Source organism: Passer domesticus, chromosome 14, assembly GCF_036417665.1.
Source record: "Passer domesticus isolate bPasDom1 chromosome 14, bPasDom1.hap1, whole genome shotgun sequence".
In the NCBI taxonomy this organism is placed as follows: Eukaryota; Metazoa; Chordata; class Aves; order Passeriformes; family Passeridae; genus Passer; species Passer domesticus.
In genome coordinates this window covers 11,929,543-11,946,232 of record NC_087487.1, presented here as the reverse complement: position 1 = coordinate 11,946,232, position 16,690 = coordinate 11,929,543, and the positions used below count along the sequence as shown (strand labels likewise).

Here is a 16,690-nt window from a genome sequence, read left to right as displayed (position 1 = left end):
TGAAGCTGAAAAAGCATCACAGAGGATCTTCTACTGTATGGCATTCCATTATATCTATTTAGTTAAATATATACTTATTTCATCTCCTCTTTCTGCACAAAGTGACAAACTGAGTGGAATACTACACCAATCTGTATTCATAAACGATTCCAAAGATGTTCAGTGATTATAAAGGTCAGTTAAAACTTTCTAAGTTTTCCAAAACAAACCCAGTAAACTTTCACAAAAGAAGGGGTTGGTCCAAACATATCTTTAAACTGTATTCCCAAATAATGTGTTTGAAGCCCACAGGCAAAGCTTGCAAAGCTTTACCTTTATTCAGTATAAATTAAGTCAGCAGACTGCAGCCTCAGCTAGCTGGCATTTGGCATACAGGATCTCAGAGCAGCAGGCAGCTCATGCTGCTGTGACATGCACATTTGCTTTGAGGGACTGTACTGCAGAGGACACTTTAGCATCACACTCCTTGTGTGCAAACATTTACCTGTTATAGATGGGCTGTTATAGAGGAAATTATCTTCAGGGACTTCTTTCACTTTTTCCTTTCATTCTCTATGTAAGGATAATGACCATGATGTGTGATGTTTTTCTAGAGGGACTGTTAATAGTCCAACATTCAGAGGTTAAAATTTGCACATTTTTACAATGGATTGACATAAATCTGCTTAGATTTTGTAGATATTAACATTTAGTAGATAAAGTTTTGTAGATATTTAACTTTAGCAAGACTTAGACTGCATGAATGCACTTCAGTGTTTCTAATTTGGCCATTGTGGACTTTTACTGGCATTAGATGCAGCTATTTCAACTCTAAGTCTCTTAACTCTGGGTCAAATGTAGGAAACAAGGAGAGGCCTTAAACCAAAACCATTTCTGAAAGGAAGCTTCGTGTGAACTCATGCAGGAATGAGGATTGTGTGGGCGGGGTGCCTGGGCTGGCTGATGTTTTGGGTAGGAGTGTTTGTGTGTGTGAGTGGAAGGAAAGCAATGCACCCTGTACAAAAACAAGTTTTGCAAAGACTTAGAGGAAAACCAAAGAGATAAACATATACAAAAATGAGTAAAAAAGCAGGTAATGTTGGAATTTGGTGCTGATTAGTTTGGTGTGTTTTAATAATTTTGTAATTACTGGAAAGGATTTCTTGAGCTGAAAATAAACAGGATTGAATCAATATTCCTGATCCCATTAGCAGTGTTAAACCCACAGATTTGTGCATAGCTCTTATATTATATCATACATATTTATAATGCATCTAATTCACAATAACAAATACAGCTACTTACCTGTTTCCAAGTTTTTTTAAAAGCTGTTTTTTCACTTTTTAATATTGTCCACACGATGGCATCACATGTTTCTAAACAGCACAATTCTTGCCATTACTGTAAAACAGCCTGAGATGTTTAAATCCAAATGAGTCCCTGAAACAATGCCACAGAAGGAAACCGAGTTAAAACAGACTTGAATTCTAGGCTAGAATAATGTTATATCCTGTTTTTGGAAAATAAAGTTAAGCACAAAGGTAGACAGAGCAATGCAGGACATTTTGTATTGCATACAAGCAACTTCTGCATATTTTTATAGGGGTACTGCAATTGTTTACCAATTTACAGAAATTAAAATTATTTCCATTTTCACAACAGATTGACATATTTGATTCTGTAGGTATTAAACTAGGAAATAATCTGGCTGTGTAGAGTCCACTGCAGGATTTGTAATTTATCCATTTGCTGATAAACCTGGCATTTATAATAAAGAATTATGGGATTGAATATTAGTGGAGAATATGAATCCTGCTATTGCCAGTTAGAGTCACAATATTTCTGGTGGATAAGGCAATGGAGACCTGAACCACACCCCAGGCCTGACTATTGTGTTGCTTTTTCTTGTCCTAATACTGTGTATCATGAAATAAGGGCAGTGATGTTTCCCTCCTTTGCAATGCAGTTTGCTTTTTGGAGGTGTATGGCACAGTCATGTATTTAAAAAGCTTTCAATGCTTCTTCCAAATTCCACCCAATATGGATAGCTCCACAAAGTACATTGTGGGAGCATAAAAGTCACTTTGCCTCCATTCCAGACAGCTCAAAAGCTGTTAGCATGAAGCTGATCCTGAGCTATTAGTCCTTGCTGAGGGCCAGGGTGCATTAGTCCAAATTTAGTGCAGTGTTACAATAGCTTTTCACAGACCTGAGGCACAGAGAGTGCTCATATCTGCACGTTTTGCTGTGCAGTTGGGTGTTAGCAGCACAATATTGAAGTAAAGAGGAGAATTCAGAGTCAGCAAAGAAAAGCTGACTGGTTAACTCACACTTAACACTGGAAAATGAAAATCCAGTTTAAATATGCCTTTTCACTTCTCTCCCTTTCACATTCTTCCCCAGCTCATATTTCACATCACATCACTTCTCTGCCATGTTGTCTAGCCCAAATGTACTGATTTACTGTGGTTATAAAGTGCTCTTCTAGCACTCAGCAGAAGTTCTTGGCCTCACACCTAATCACATCAGTATCTTCAGAGCTGTTTTTCAGTTCAGTGATTGTCACGAAGTATTGTTTTAGCTCAGACAGCTGATAAAGGAGGAAGCCATATGCAGGTTTAGTAACTGAATAAAACATCTGAGGGGGAAAAAAAGGCACAGAGAACACTACAATAAAATTCTACACATCAGTGGAAGAAAATATCCAAGTACTGGAAAATTTGGTGGAGTGGGCAGGTAAGCGGGTGATTTTGTTAACATCTGTGCCCACTCATCCATAATTAATATTGCACGTCTGTTGTAATTTGAGTGGGGTGGGTGTGAAATGATCTTTTAAAACCATAGCTGTTGTTTTAGAAACACTTAAGACTTCAATGTATGAAAATTAAACTAAGGAAGCCACAAAATTTAAAAAAAATCAAACGTGATATGCAAAATACATTAAATACAGGTGAAAATTATGAAATCTCTGTGTTTGTCAGCTACACTTCTAACTATATTCTGTTTTAGACTTTGTCCCAGGTCTTGTATCCACTCTCTGCCTGACCTGCCTTGTTTCCTTGCCCGAGCACAGCACAGAGGGGCAAGCCTTGCTCTGTCAGCTCCCCGCTTCATGCTGGTTTGACTTTGCTCTGCAAGCTGTAAAAGGGAGTCTAATCCTCAACACTCAATTCTCCTGGCAAAGAAGAGGAGTGGGAAAATCTGTCACCTTGCTGGATGTGTGCTGTGTCAGCAGGGATATGAGCAGCCATAAGGATATAAATTGCAGGATTTGCATTATAAATTAGCATTACTGACAAGAAGAAGGATAACTTGGCATAAAGACACAGGGAGACCCTTCCACTTTGGGGTTTTGGGGGATTTTTTTGGTCAACAGTGTGTGCAGAGGGTATGTAATGAAACAATTGACACTTTTCTTCCTCTTTTTTTTTTTCCACTGCTGGGTTTGTACAAGGCAACATTCACTCAACAGAAGAAAATTGTCAGTATGGTGCTAGAAAGTATTGCTACAACTGAGGCACCTTCTCTTGAGAAGTTTTTATATTTTCTGGCAAGGAGGACGCCAAGTACAGCAGAACAGGCACAAACATTTAAAAATGCCTGGTGACATTAATACCCACATTCAGTGATGAAATTAATTCATACACATGAATCTCTGCTCTAAGTTTATACAAGAAACTCAGAGAGCTAATTTCCCAACATCTGTTAAATGCTGCTTCATACAATATGTCAAAACAAAACTAAACAGACCATCCAGTTAGAAGCCAGCTAGAATATATGTTTCTATAATGCTGGTCTTGTTTTAATTATGGCCTCCTTGGGGCAGGGACCATATCTTCATCTTCATCATTTTTTCCCAAATACAAAGAACTACAGCAGAGAAGCTCAGTAAGTAACAGCATAGAGCTGTTATTAAAAGCATTTGTAAGATGACAAGAAACTGAAGTAAAGCTGGTGCAAATAACCAGAGATATGGGCATATGAAATCTGCACATAAAGTAGTGCCAAGTAGCAGGCTCTTAGTGTGGGGTATGAAAATTCAGCTGCCCAAGAAATTCTGATGTTAGTTGGAGTTGCTAGGAGAACATCCCACAAACCACAATGCTGTCCCTGTGGGTCTGACAAACCCACAGAGGGGGATAGAATTATCCATGGTAGTATTTATTTTTATGCATATATTTAGTTTTTTAATTATATGGCATACAAGTAAAAAAATACCTACCCAACTCTTAGCACAAGTCCCATGCGCAACAGAGAAACCAGTCCTGAGAGACTGAAGAGCTGTTTCTTCAGTTTGTTCACATTAAAATTGTCAGGAATTATGTTGCACATACCCTTGGAGATCTTGGTCTAAGAAGATAATTTTCCAAAATTGCGTTTAAATGTTCCTGTAAGCATTAGTGGTACAATTTATAAAGATATTAAATTCCATAGCAAAATGAAAGCAAGAAACTAGTGAATAAGCAGAGCACTGAACTGAAGTTTAAACTACCTTTCTTTTATATTGAAATCTCTTATAACTCCTGAAATGCTAATAACTGTGGATTATTGTTTTAGGGTCTTTAAAAGATCAAACAGAGAGGTTTGTGAAATCCATGGCAGACAGAGATTTCTATCCTTCCTCCCTGGTTTCCTACTGCTCCTCTTGCCTGGACTTTCTGCCTCTTCCATATCCTGAAGAAACAACTGAGCAGTTGTTTGGGGAAAAGTTTAAGGTTCATCGGCTTTTCCGGTCTTTTTGCTGACAATTTTGGCAGCATCAGTTTAGCCAGAACACCCAAGATGTATTATAGTCTCAAAAAGAACCAGTGAATGTAACTGTGCCATGAAAATAAACACAGATAGAGAAATATAAATGAATTGCTGCTATATACACATACACAGTCTGGGAACTTTTATGCTAGCATGGAAATCACGTCCAGTTCAGCATATGCAGAAAAAAAAATTTCCTCATGAAGGGGAATTAACTGATTTCTTTTGAAGCCACCTGAAGTAATTAGTTCTTTCAGTGCAAACTATAGTGGTCAGGGACATATTCAGGTCTGATTATGGATGGCTCCATGGCATCACATGATGACCCTGAATAACAATCTAGCTATTGTTTCACCATGCACCCTTTAGCCTTTCTGTCTTCATTCCCCTTTCTGCTTTCTCAGGTTCCACTCACAGTCTTACAGAGAAACTAAAAATTTGCCTAAAAATGGCATAGGATATAGAGCTGTGCTCTTTGGTCATCCCAAGCCAGTCAGGGTGATAATTCTCTCCAGAGCATATTGAGCAGAGGACCTAGATCACTTTGTGGTCAATAATTCATAATTACAACAAAAGCAACTTTTAACCTTGTTGGCATAATTTCTGTGATAAGCTCCCAATTTATGTTACTATGCTTTGTGAATTTGCTGCCAAAATGGCAGCTGAAATTTACTTTTAAGACTTTCTTATCAAAACACCAGCTTTGGATCAAATCAGGAATTCTGCCAGAAGTCACCATATTGTAAGAAATGTTTGTGACCAATAAAACATTTTTAGTTCTTGAATCAAACTAACTTACATTAATAATTTAGTCAGGTTGCTGTGGTATTAGTTGAATACATTTCAGGAGTCTCAAGCAGGCACAGTTGAAACCATCAGCATTCAAACTGTTGGACAGAATGGGCAGCTTGAAAGGCAGCTAAAGAATGCCTCCTGCTTTGTTGCCTTGGAAGGGGAAGCCAATCAGGATAAAAGGGAAGGGCTGAGTATGAAACTGCAAATCTTAGAGTCTTAATGCAGCTAGCTCTGGCCTGGCAAGCCCTTGAAGAAAGCAGTCAGCCATGGTAATCACCCAGAGAGCCACCCACAGCTGCATGGCATTACAAATTCATCTTTATCCCTGCTGTGATGTAGAATGTCTAATAGATAATAATTAAAAATATGGGGGCTGGGCTCATTTCTTACATAGATGGTAACTTGCTGTAGCTCAGGTAAGGAGCAGTAGTTAATTTTGTCTTTTATTTTTATGGCAACACCTTGTACTCAGTGATCATGGTAGAAGTAAAAAACAGAGACCAGCCAAGCCAAAAATCCCCTCTGCTTCAGCTTTGTATCTCCAGCCACTGTTTCAAAGGAAGATAAACCCGTTTCCATTTCCCTATCACAGGTAATGGTGTTCTACTCTGCACTTCCTCATGTGTCTATCATGTGCCCTCTCTTCCTTCATTTACTATATCTGTGCATCACTACCCCTACAGGGCATAGCTATTTCATAAAGGTAGTAATAAGCAGATTGTGGATGTTTATTAGGTGCTAATAAGAAAAACAAAGAAATATAACAAAGATAATTTTTTCATTGTTTTTAAATATGTTGGCATTCCAAAGTTTTCCATTAAATATATCTGCATATACTTGCTCTTAAATGGCACAAAATTCCACAGATTGAATTAATCAAATTAATAATTTTGATTAAGTTATCAATTTATCCAGACACACGTTCTCTGGATCTTGTATTTTTTTTTCTCCACGTTTGTTTTTCAGAAACAAATTACAATTTGTTTAAAAGGAATGCATGTAGCTATCTCAATAATTACATGACCCCTGTATGGCATCACATGAATGACCTTTGATACAACATAACTTATTGTTCTCATTGCTTGTTGAAAATTTTGGTGCTTCCAGAAGTACTTGAAATTCAACATTTTTATCTGCCCCTTGCTAATTAATATCTAACCATATATCAACTGATTGTGCCGTGTTGGGCGGTTATGGAATTTTGTCTGTAAGTGCTAACTGATTTTAAACAGTGCCACACTTTGGGACTACTGAATGGTTTATTCTGAACACTGGGCTTTATACAGCACTCAGAAACACCAACACAAATTCCTGCTTCCTACGAAATTAGCTTAACAAGGATTTGGGGAGTAACCATTTGCACTCCACGGATGATGTGTGCGACGTTTTCATCCAAGCAATTATTTCTGAGAACAGAATGTTCATTCATCATGGAAAGAATTGAGGCAAAGTCAATTTATACCACACATTTGGCCTGCTACATGACACAACCATTTGCTGTTTGGTTTTAGAAGTTAAGTACTACATAAAATCCAGCAACTGGTGAAGGTTTTTTGATTAGCCCATGTAACCTAAAACAATCTTAGGTGTTCTGCAATAATATCAGGTTATTGTTATAACAAAATATGTCAGAATTGGTATATATACCTACTAATAATTTTTCAAGTATATTTGAAGGTATTCTACCAAAGAGAACTTTGTATCACACCAGGGTAGGTCAGCAATTTTTTGCAAATGAGAAGTGTAATTAAGTGAGAACAGTCCTCCTATGCAACTGTCATGAAGAGAGCATTCATCACCTGGAATTCTATGTGCTTCAACATAACAGCATGTTTGGTAAGTTTCCTGAGGGTGGGACAGTGAACTTGAAACTGAAATGATAAGCAATAAAGGAGTTCTTAAAGAGTTCAGAAACAATCCATGAAACCAAATTTACAGAGAAAGAGAACAACACAAACTAAAGCTCTTCAAAATATATTTAAATTTGAAGAACTATCTCTCCCTGCAGAGAATCCACTGTGATATTAAGCTTCTACAGGTGAACCTAGGTTACTTTCGCCACAGAAATAAAAAATTATCATTACAATTTAGTAGACAAATATAGCCACAGTTATATTGTTCAAAATCAGTCTACAAAGTTTTGTGTTGATACGTTTGTCCCTTGTTCATTGAAGCTAAAAAGTTTGCTTGAAAGAGCATTTTAGAGATCAAAGAGGATTCACCTTTGCCACAGTTAAAAACAGTTTGTCTCATACAGTTCCTGTTACTGCAAAAATATACTGGTATGATAAAGCCGCTGGTTATGGAATAAAAGTGTATTGGGTTTAAGTCTCACATTTCATTAACCTGCGTATCATTGGATGTTGAGTTCAATCAGGACAACACATAGTGAGTTACAATTAATAGCTTCACTTAGGTAAAGAAAACAAACCATTAGTGAGGTGAATTCCTTTCACCTGATCCTGCCAATTAGTACATTGCATTCTTCCAGTCATTAATGTAAAATATGAATGAGTGAGCAGGCTTTTGAAAAAAGAGCTAAACAGAAACGTAGCTCCCAAAATTGATTAGGAGGGTATTAAACGTTGAGATGAGATCAGATCAGATCAGCCACTTATCCAAAACCAGTATATCACTGCTGTGATAAATTCCATAGAGCAGAAAAAACATTCCAGGAAGTTCTAATTACCTTAATGATGAACTTCTATGTAACCATATTTGTGATTCAAATGCATCTGCCTTCATGTTCCCGTGATCTGAATTCTGCCTCATGCCGGTATGTACACGGACTGCAAAGACATCACACTGCAACAATCTGCTGGAAGAAAATAAAACAAATTCTTTAGTCTCTTACTGCAAAACACAGTCCTTTGACTTGTCATAATGGTTTTCTGAACTCTTCCCACCTTGCTGCCATCTGTGCTAAAATGAGTGGATGCCAGAATTGGACACAGAATTGGACACATTTAATGCTTTATTCAGTATAAGGATCCTGTTCTTCCTTGATGCTTTTTGGCACATGCATCCATTTTCAAGGCTGCATCCAAGACCTCAGTGAGGGTGGGTGGCCTGGGGGTAGCTGGAGAAGAGAGTTACATCCTCAAACCCCACTCCAGTTCCCATTTCTCTTTGCTTGAGCAGTTTGAGAGCAGAACAAGCTGTTCCACTGCGGCCAAGGAGGCAGGGAGGGGAAGATGGAGAGGTGACATTTGGTGCACAGAAGAGCAGGCTTGAGCTCAGTAGTTAGACTAAGAGCACCTGGGAGCTGCTTTTCTGAATTCAGCTGTGAGAGGATTATTCCACACTGCTCTGGAGAGACTGAAAGAGACTTTTCTGGCAAACTGAGGTTTTGACTTCCTCTGTCCTGCCATTCTGCTCTTCTAGAACTAATTCTAAACTCTAGCTTTGTCTTTAGCTATTTTGGCTGTACTTGTCCCTATAGAGTTTCAACAGCCAATTATGATTAAAATATTTTAAAAAGACATTAGAATAATGGATAAAAGTATAATCTTAGGGGTATAACCTAGTTGTTTATTTTAAATATCATAAAATGTCTAAGGGTAAAGAATAGCAGAGGACTAAGAAATATATTAAATATATTTTGACTCAGAAAGTTGTGAAGACTAAATAAAAAAATACAAGTCAATGGTTATTTTGAACTGGGAAGTATATTAACAAGTAGAGATCCTAAGACCTACACCAAAAATGGGGTTAATTTAATGTATTTGCTACTCATCTGGAAAGGAAGCATTCAGTAGCAGAGACAAGATAACTGGGAATTATGTGATCATTTAAAAAAGCCATGACTTAAAAAAAGCCCCAAGAGCAAACAAAACAAAACAAAAGCCTAAAAGAAAGAACCAAAAAAAGATGGTAGCTGAAATTCAGTGTAGGCAAGCATGAGGTAATGTGTACTAAAAGGAACAACTTGAACTACTCATATACACTTGATGGTTTGCAAAATCACTCAAGAAAAAGATCTAGGCGTTACTGCAGACAGCTTAATGGAAACTTCTACTCAGGGCACACTAGTGGTCAAAAAAAGCAAACAAAATGTCAAGCTATATTAAAGATGGATTGAAGAATAATACTGGAAAGAACAACAGTGCCACCAAATACATCAACAAAGTATTCTTCATTTTAAGATTAGGTTATTTTGCTTTCATTATATGAAAAGAAATGGGAATCGCCTAGAAAAAGAAATTAAATGAGATTGAGGGGCATTGATAAAGTACAAAGTGAAAGATATTTAAACGGTATCAAAATTATTACATCCTTCAAATTAAGAGGTGTTTTTTTTTCTAAAGAACTTCTCTATTTCTCAGTCCCTGAGTTTGCAAAAAATGTTAGCAGGAGCATATCTGTCCCTTTGTCATATCTACTGAGATAAGTAACATACAGACTGTGGATGAGCTTCTTTTGAGCACGAGGCTTAAATGTCATTTCTGTGCTGCTTCCTTTCTACAACGGAAAGGGTCAGCTCCTCACAGAACCTCCCTGCTCTGCTAAACCCAGTCTGCAGAGCCCAATCCAGTGCTGGGTTTTACCCAGCTTAGGCTCAGCTGATGCCTATACCCAGCACCTTGTGTTCAGTTTTTACCCACTTGCTCAAATCCAGCCTAGCATCCTAACTGAATTCTTTCCTCCTTTAATTCCTTCCTTCCCCTCAGTCCCTGCATTTACATCCTCAAATTACCCTCTCCTGCTTCCAGCCTCACACCAGTTACCCCCTGCTCTCCCTGTGGCTTTTTAGCCCGCTTTCCCCTCCTGCAGGCACACTCCCAGCTTGATTCCACCAGTGTGTGCTGTCAGGATTATCAGCTCTGTCAGACCCCCAGGAATTCCCTCCCTGCAGTATCCACAGGAACTTCCCAGGCTCTGCAAACCCATGGCAGAAGCCCGTGGTGCTGTTAATGTTATCAGTTACTATTCACAGTAAACATGAAAAACTGCAATCTGAGGTTAATTCACAGCAGATGAGCACCCCCTTCCACCCCTACACACACCACCCACCTTGGGGCTTTATCATGCCCCAGTGCATAAATTGCTTAGATATTAATTAAGGAAGGAGATTTCTCTCCTAATTACATGACATGCCAAGTTGAAAGCTGGCCTGTGGATTAAGGACAATGATATACACCAACCTCTGTGGTTCTTAGGGTAGAGTGCCTGCTATAAATAGATGTTAGAATTGTAAATTTAACATTGTTTAGTCTGAGGATAAGTGAGGAAAATGGGAAACTCTTTTGCTCAGTAGTAGCAGGGTGTGGAGTGTTGTTTTCTGCCCAGGATTATTTTTATTACTAAACTCTTGAGAGCCTAGAGATGTCACAAAGTCCTTTTGCTGTTCTGGGCTGTGAAACCAGGAGAGGAAAATATGAACTTACACAGTTTTATATAACTTACAAATGTGTTTAGCATTCTGACAGTGAAGGCAGTCAGAAAATTTAACTGTTTCCTTTGTGAACTTTATTTTGTTTGTCTGGAAGTTTGACCTGTTACAGAGCAGGGGCAAGACATTTTCCTACATAAGCAAAATAATGTCTAATTACAATAAAAAGGGGAGGAAGAAAGAAAAACTGAAGTTATGCTGTGAAATGGCACTATTACCTCTCTAACAGGAAGCATATGGAATAGTAGCATGCACATCGGTCTGAGAGCCAGGAATAAATCAGTCTAGACATGCTGATTCCAGCTGTGGTCCTGAAACAAGCTGTTAGGGCTAGAACCTGATTAATTCTAATGTCCATCTGGAGAGGATGATGAATGAAGGCAGAGTAAGTGTCCCATCAGAGCTGTTGGGAGAACAAGGGTTACCCGCTGTAATCCCTTCTGTCTAACAGGGGCTGGATCCACAGGCAGTATCAAAAATCAGGGTGGTACATCCTATGGAAGAGTGCCTTATCACATAGCCCCATTCTCTGCCTTATAGAAAAAGAAGCAGAGGAAATGTCTTAATTTAATCCTTTTTTTCCACTTCTTAGTATTCTCATTTATTGTTCTGCTTGTGCTTTCCCCATTGTGGTTATTATTAATGTGGTTAACTAATATTTATAGGCACCCAGAAGATGGAAAGCCTATATATTATCTATTTAGGGTAATTACCTCACTAAAGGACCTAAATAAATATTGATACAATTTCAGAGAGCAAGGCACTCAGTAAAATACCTCCTCTCTCGGTCCTGCCTCTGCTTAAAACAATGACTCCATCTCAATTGATCTCATATGAATAAATAACATTTGCACCTCCTTTGCTATTATCTTATTTTCTCACAGCAAGAGGATCCTAGTTTGTCTGTTTGCTGTAGCCTAAATTCTACCATCCTCAGACAAAACTCTTCCCTCCACTACACAGACTGTATTCACCAAAGAAAAACCTCCCAAAGCCCTTACAGACCTTATGAAAGACGTTTTCACTCACTTGGGTTAAATGAGCACTGTGTGTTTTCTTTCTTCCTCTTTTTTTTTTTTTTTTTTTCCTGGGGGTGGTGTAAAAAGTAATAAATGAATCATTTCAACTTTGGGCGAGAAGTTTAGGTGTTGTATTTGTACCATGCAACTACATAAACACAGAAGGAGCCAGTTAACCAATGAATTGCAGGAATGAGAAGCAGTGAGATGATCTAAAACGTTTTAACACATTTTCCATATACTGGCGCTCGGATTAGTTGTGTTTTGCTTTCTTACAACAGACACAAGTCAGTAAAAGTCCAAAAGGAAAGTCTGAGGTTTTATATTTCTGTTTGTGGTACAGGAAAAGGGTTACGATCTCAGTGGTTGATTCAGTGAAATAACATCTCTTTTATACACATCTGCCTAGCAAGTAGGGCGGTAGTTGGAAATACCCAATCTAAAGCATTAAAGATTTGCTGGCAAATAGCAAGGCATTTTCTGCAGAGGAAAAGTTGTTATATTGAGTAGTCACTTTGAATGCTTAGGAGTTACAGTCAAATATCCAAACACTGTGGAGTTACACTGCATTTATTATTTTCTCAAGTATGTAACACACTGGGAATGGACTCTGCTGCGTATTTCATATCCAAGAAGGCATGATAATAGCAGATTTAAATAAGAAGATACTTGGCAATGTCAATGGTAAGTGATATTTTTATAGCAAATTATTTAGGCATCATGCAGTCAGCTCTTTTTACATGTCAGTATGTATTATTTTCAACTGCTTTAATTTCAGAATTTGAAAGAGAGGAATAAGCAGATAAGAAGTATGTCACAAATTACATTTTTATCTGTCTATTCACTGTTATCACTGCATTGTCTTTAAATTCTTTGAGAAATTTGGAGCAAATTATTACTGTTCAATGATCAGTATTATGAATTAAACAAAGAACCTCTTCATGGAGTACCTTAATTTAGGGCACTTCTGGTGTCCTGTAAAATATTTCTCCTCTTTCTCTTGATGTATATAAAAGCCTGCAGAGTGGACCAGAGACCTTTGTGAGTTCACAGCCTTCCTCAGTTTTGAAGGCCCTTATATACCTGCAATATTATAAGAGGCAGAAAAGAAACAAAATCACATCAAGATCAAATGATTTGTTATGCAGAAACATTTTTAAAACTACAAAATATCTCATTAGCAATTAAATTTCATAAAAAAGATTAATTAATTTCAAAACCAGATGGAAAGGAGAGGATATAGGGGTTTTAATTAATCTTTTTTTAGCTTCTTCTAAGTCCATTTTTTTTCCAGAATTTTCTCTAACCTTTCTACTCATTTCCACTGTGCTGTGTAACTAAAGGCTATGTTCTTTGAATATTTTATTTCTCTATAAAAAAAGCAATACAGAAAAATTTATTCCTCCACAAGAATTAGACAGGGCTAGTATCTAATAATCTGAAAAGAAATTTTCTAATAATTTTTAAATTAGTCATTAATATGATTGTCTACTACAGTGTCTACATTCAGATGCAGTATTTACTCAAACCCCTGTATGAACTAGCCTATACCGGAAATCAGTAAATTGCTCCTGAGTCTGAGTCTCAAAGGGAACACGTATTTGTTTAGTCATGTATTATAAATAACATCTGTAGACTTGAAACCTTGCCAGCATTATTAATGCAGTGTTCACTTAATAGTATTTGTTATTTTGCGCCTCATTAGTAACTGATTGAAGCAGTGTGAGCCCACAGAAAGAGGTGCAGGCTGGTGTAGCTCAGGGTGCTGCTGCTGTGCTGTCCCTGCTGCCAGTGCTGCCTGGTTGGAGGGGCTGGGGAGCCCAGATTTGGGCACCCAGCTGCTGGCCAGCAGAGCCTGGGACACGCAGTCACTGCAGGGGCTTTGCAGCAGGATTGCTCCCAGGGTGGAGGGGGGACAAAACCCTCCCCTCTTCCCCCACTGCACCAGCCTGGGAGCAGATGACATAAAGCTGTGGGGCTGTCAAATTGCCTCAATTTGTGCTGAAGGACTGACCTGACAGGCGAGGCCTCTTTGCTGCTTTTACAGCTCCTGGCTCTTAGAGAGCACCAGGGCTGTGATCTGCTGCTTTATTTGCCTCCTGCTGTTATAATATTTCTGCTCTCTGTATTACAGTGTGGCACACACTGCACCCTGTGAGGGAGCTTGCATGCCTTATCACATGGAATAAGCTTTGTATGCAAGAGATTCTGCTTAATGGGAGGTGGGTTGAGAGGATATCATTACTTGACAACAGGAAATTCTTTTTGTTTTCTAAGAGTAGCTGTTGACAATTTTGTCCATCGTCCCATTAAACACATATGAGCAACAAACATTTAATTATCTTCCAGTACTTTTCATCAGAGAAATTCTCACCCCACAAGCCCCAGAAGGAAAAGAAGGTGACCACAAGGCCATAATCCTCTCTCTTTGATGAGGACAAGGATTCAGAAGTGAGGAAAGCAAGCCTTGGGTCAAACCAGCAGGTCACCATCAGAGCTGGAAGGAGACCTCCAGACTCAATTAGAATGTTCAGTCAAAAATGAGCTGGGGCAGATTTTTATTGCTTTATAGTGCATTAGACATGGTTGGTAAGGTTCAGTTATAGGCAGTTTATTCCTTCACCCAAGATTAATGCTGAGCCTAAACTGATATTGTCAAAGTCTTAACATTTTTCTGATACCAATTTTATGTATTTAGGGTCCTTTCCTTATGACAGAAATAAGAGAAAAGCCCCTCAACTTATGCAACCCTTAAAGGTTGGGGCATTCTTGAGTGTTTATTTGAGTCGAGTCTTTAAAGATTCAGTCAATGAATAAAAAGATAGCATTTATAATCAGTTTAAAAGGTCTTGAAATAAAAAAGAAATAACCAGAGAAAGAAAATCCTGGGTAATATTGGTGGTCATATTTTTGTATTGGAACATGATTTTGGACAGTTACTTGGGAGTTAAATCCCAGAAGAGGCTGCTTCTTTTGGGAAATCCAACAGAGACATAATATAGCATCAGTTCTTGTGGAAATCATTATTAGGTATTCTCTGGATCAAAAATGAGCATACATAAGAAAAGGACACTGGAAAATTTGACTTTCCTGAGCACTTCCATCTGTGCTTCAGGGTCAAGGTCATTCAGTGGCCAGGTGCACCAAGGCTGCTCTAGGAGATGGATTGTGCTGAACCTCAGCACGCTGCTTCACACCAGCTCTTTGAGTGTCTCCAGCCTTTCCACAGAGTCAGTTCACAAGTCAGCCCCAGGGCTGGAGGCAGAAAGTCTGTCCCACAGTCCAGTTTATAGCTGCTCTTCCATGATTCCTTTTACTCCATGGTCCTCCTACTGATTGTCATAAAAAACGCTGGGGAAGTGATCATAGGTATTTGCTGTGCCATAACAGGAATAGTCTACTTCTTTTGGGCCAACACAGAATAAAGGCAAATGAGGACACAGTGATGTTTAAAAGAAATGGTAACTAAGCAGCATAACAATCAGTCTGAGTGTATAGCAAGTTTTCAAGACTGGTGTAATAATGTCTTTACATTCAGATTTGGTGCTTATTTTAAAAGATAAGCTTTACCTGGAGTAGGAATTATTTTCATCAGTAAAAATTACAGGTGAACATTTTATCTTCAACAGGTTAATCATACTAGCTAATTAGAACAACAACTTCTGGTCTTGAGAATTGATTCCATAGAAAAAACCCTATTATCAGGAGTCCTCAGCTGAGATGTCTCAGCCACTAGCTCTAAACTACTTAACATTAGATGCTGCTCTGGAGGTGTAGGCTGATTTTAAAATGTGGAAGCAAAGTAATCTCCCACAGACACTAAATCCTAGACTGGTTGGGATGCTGCAGCCAACCCCACCACTATTTATCACACCTATGACTATCAGATCTCATGAAGCACTAGAAGTTTTGTGTCTTACCAGGGACCTATTTATGTGACAGATTATACTGTTTCCCTCATGGGAAACCTGTGAAATATCCTGATTTTTCTGTAATGTGAGTGATGTATGTGGTGTGCACTGTGATGAAAGTCAGTGTTAAAAGCTACAGCATTGCCAAAAAATAAGAGAGCTGCCCTAGGAACTTTATACTGTTATCTTCAACACCACAAACAAAACCTGTCTGCTCAGCTTCATTCTGATTGTCATAGCCTTAGAGATAAGGGACAGCAGCAGAAATATGAAGGGTCCTCAAGACTTTTCTAAGGCAGAGTTAAGAAGCAGCCTGTGTTAAGTAGCTTTGCCTCTGCCAAGCTCTAGGGATGACAAATATCAGAAATAGCTACTGCTTAAACCTTGTGCTTAAAATGACAACTCTACAAATGTGGTAAAGTCATTTTATTCAGACACTAAAATCCAAGAGAAGAAGTTGTGTAATTCATCACCAATCACTGACAAAGCTAACTGAAAAAACCAAAGAAACAAACAAAAAAGTCCAAACCAAACCATAAGAGCACCTCAAAACACTCTGCAATACCTTCTCCCCCTCAAAAAGCCCTAACAGACAACCCAACCACCCAGAGAGGACCATGCATGTTACCTGTGAAGTGCTAAGGGATGACAAGACTCTGGTGAGCCTGAGATCAGGCTGTTGGAGCAAGTGGTGCCTGGACCAGAGTGTGAAATATGGAGTAAATTCTGCCACTGGTACTCAGGTGGAATAAGTATATTCACCTTTTCAGTACTTCCATTCATTCACATCTGCTCAAGGAGTAAAGAAGGCAGCAGCAACAAAATGACAAAATCCAATGTGA

General features: G+C 38.5%; 1 long non-coding RNA gene across 1 annotated transcript in view; it reads right to left on the bottom strand.

The window, feature by feature from the left end:
• The window catches only part of LOC135280920 (uncharacterized), a 38,672-nt gene that overhangs the window by 4,304 nt on the left and 17,678 nt on the right, over positions 1-16,690 (bottom strand). The window contains exons 11-15 of the long non-coding RNA XR_010347728.1: positions 12,888-13,020; positions 8,216-8,344; positions 4,202-4,367; positions 2,310-3,154; positions 1,285-1,419 (exon numbers count right to left, since the gene is read on the bottom strand). This is a non-coding gene — a long non-coding RNA (uncharacterized LOC135280920). The remainder of the gene's footprint in view (positions 1-1,284; positions 1,420-2,309; positions 3,155-4,201; positions 4,368-8,215; positions 8,345-12,887; positions 13,021-16,690) is intronic.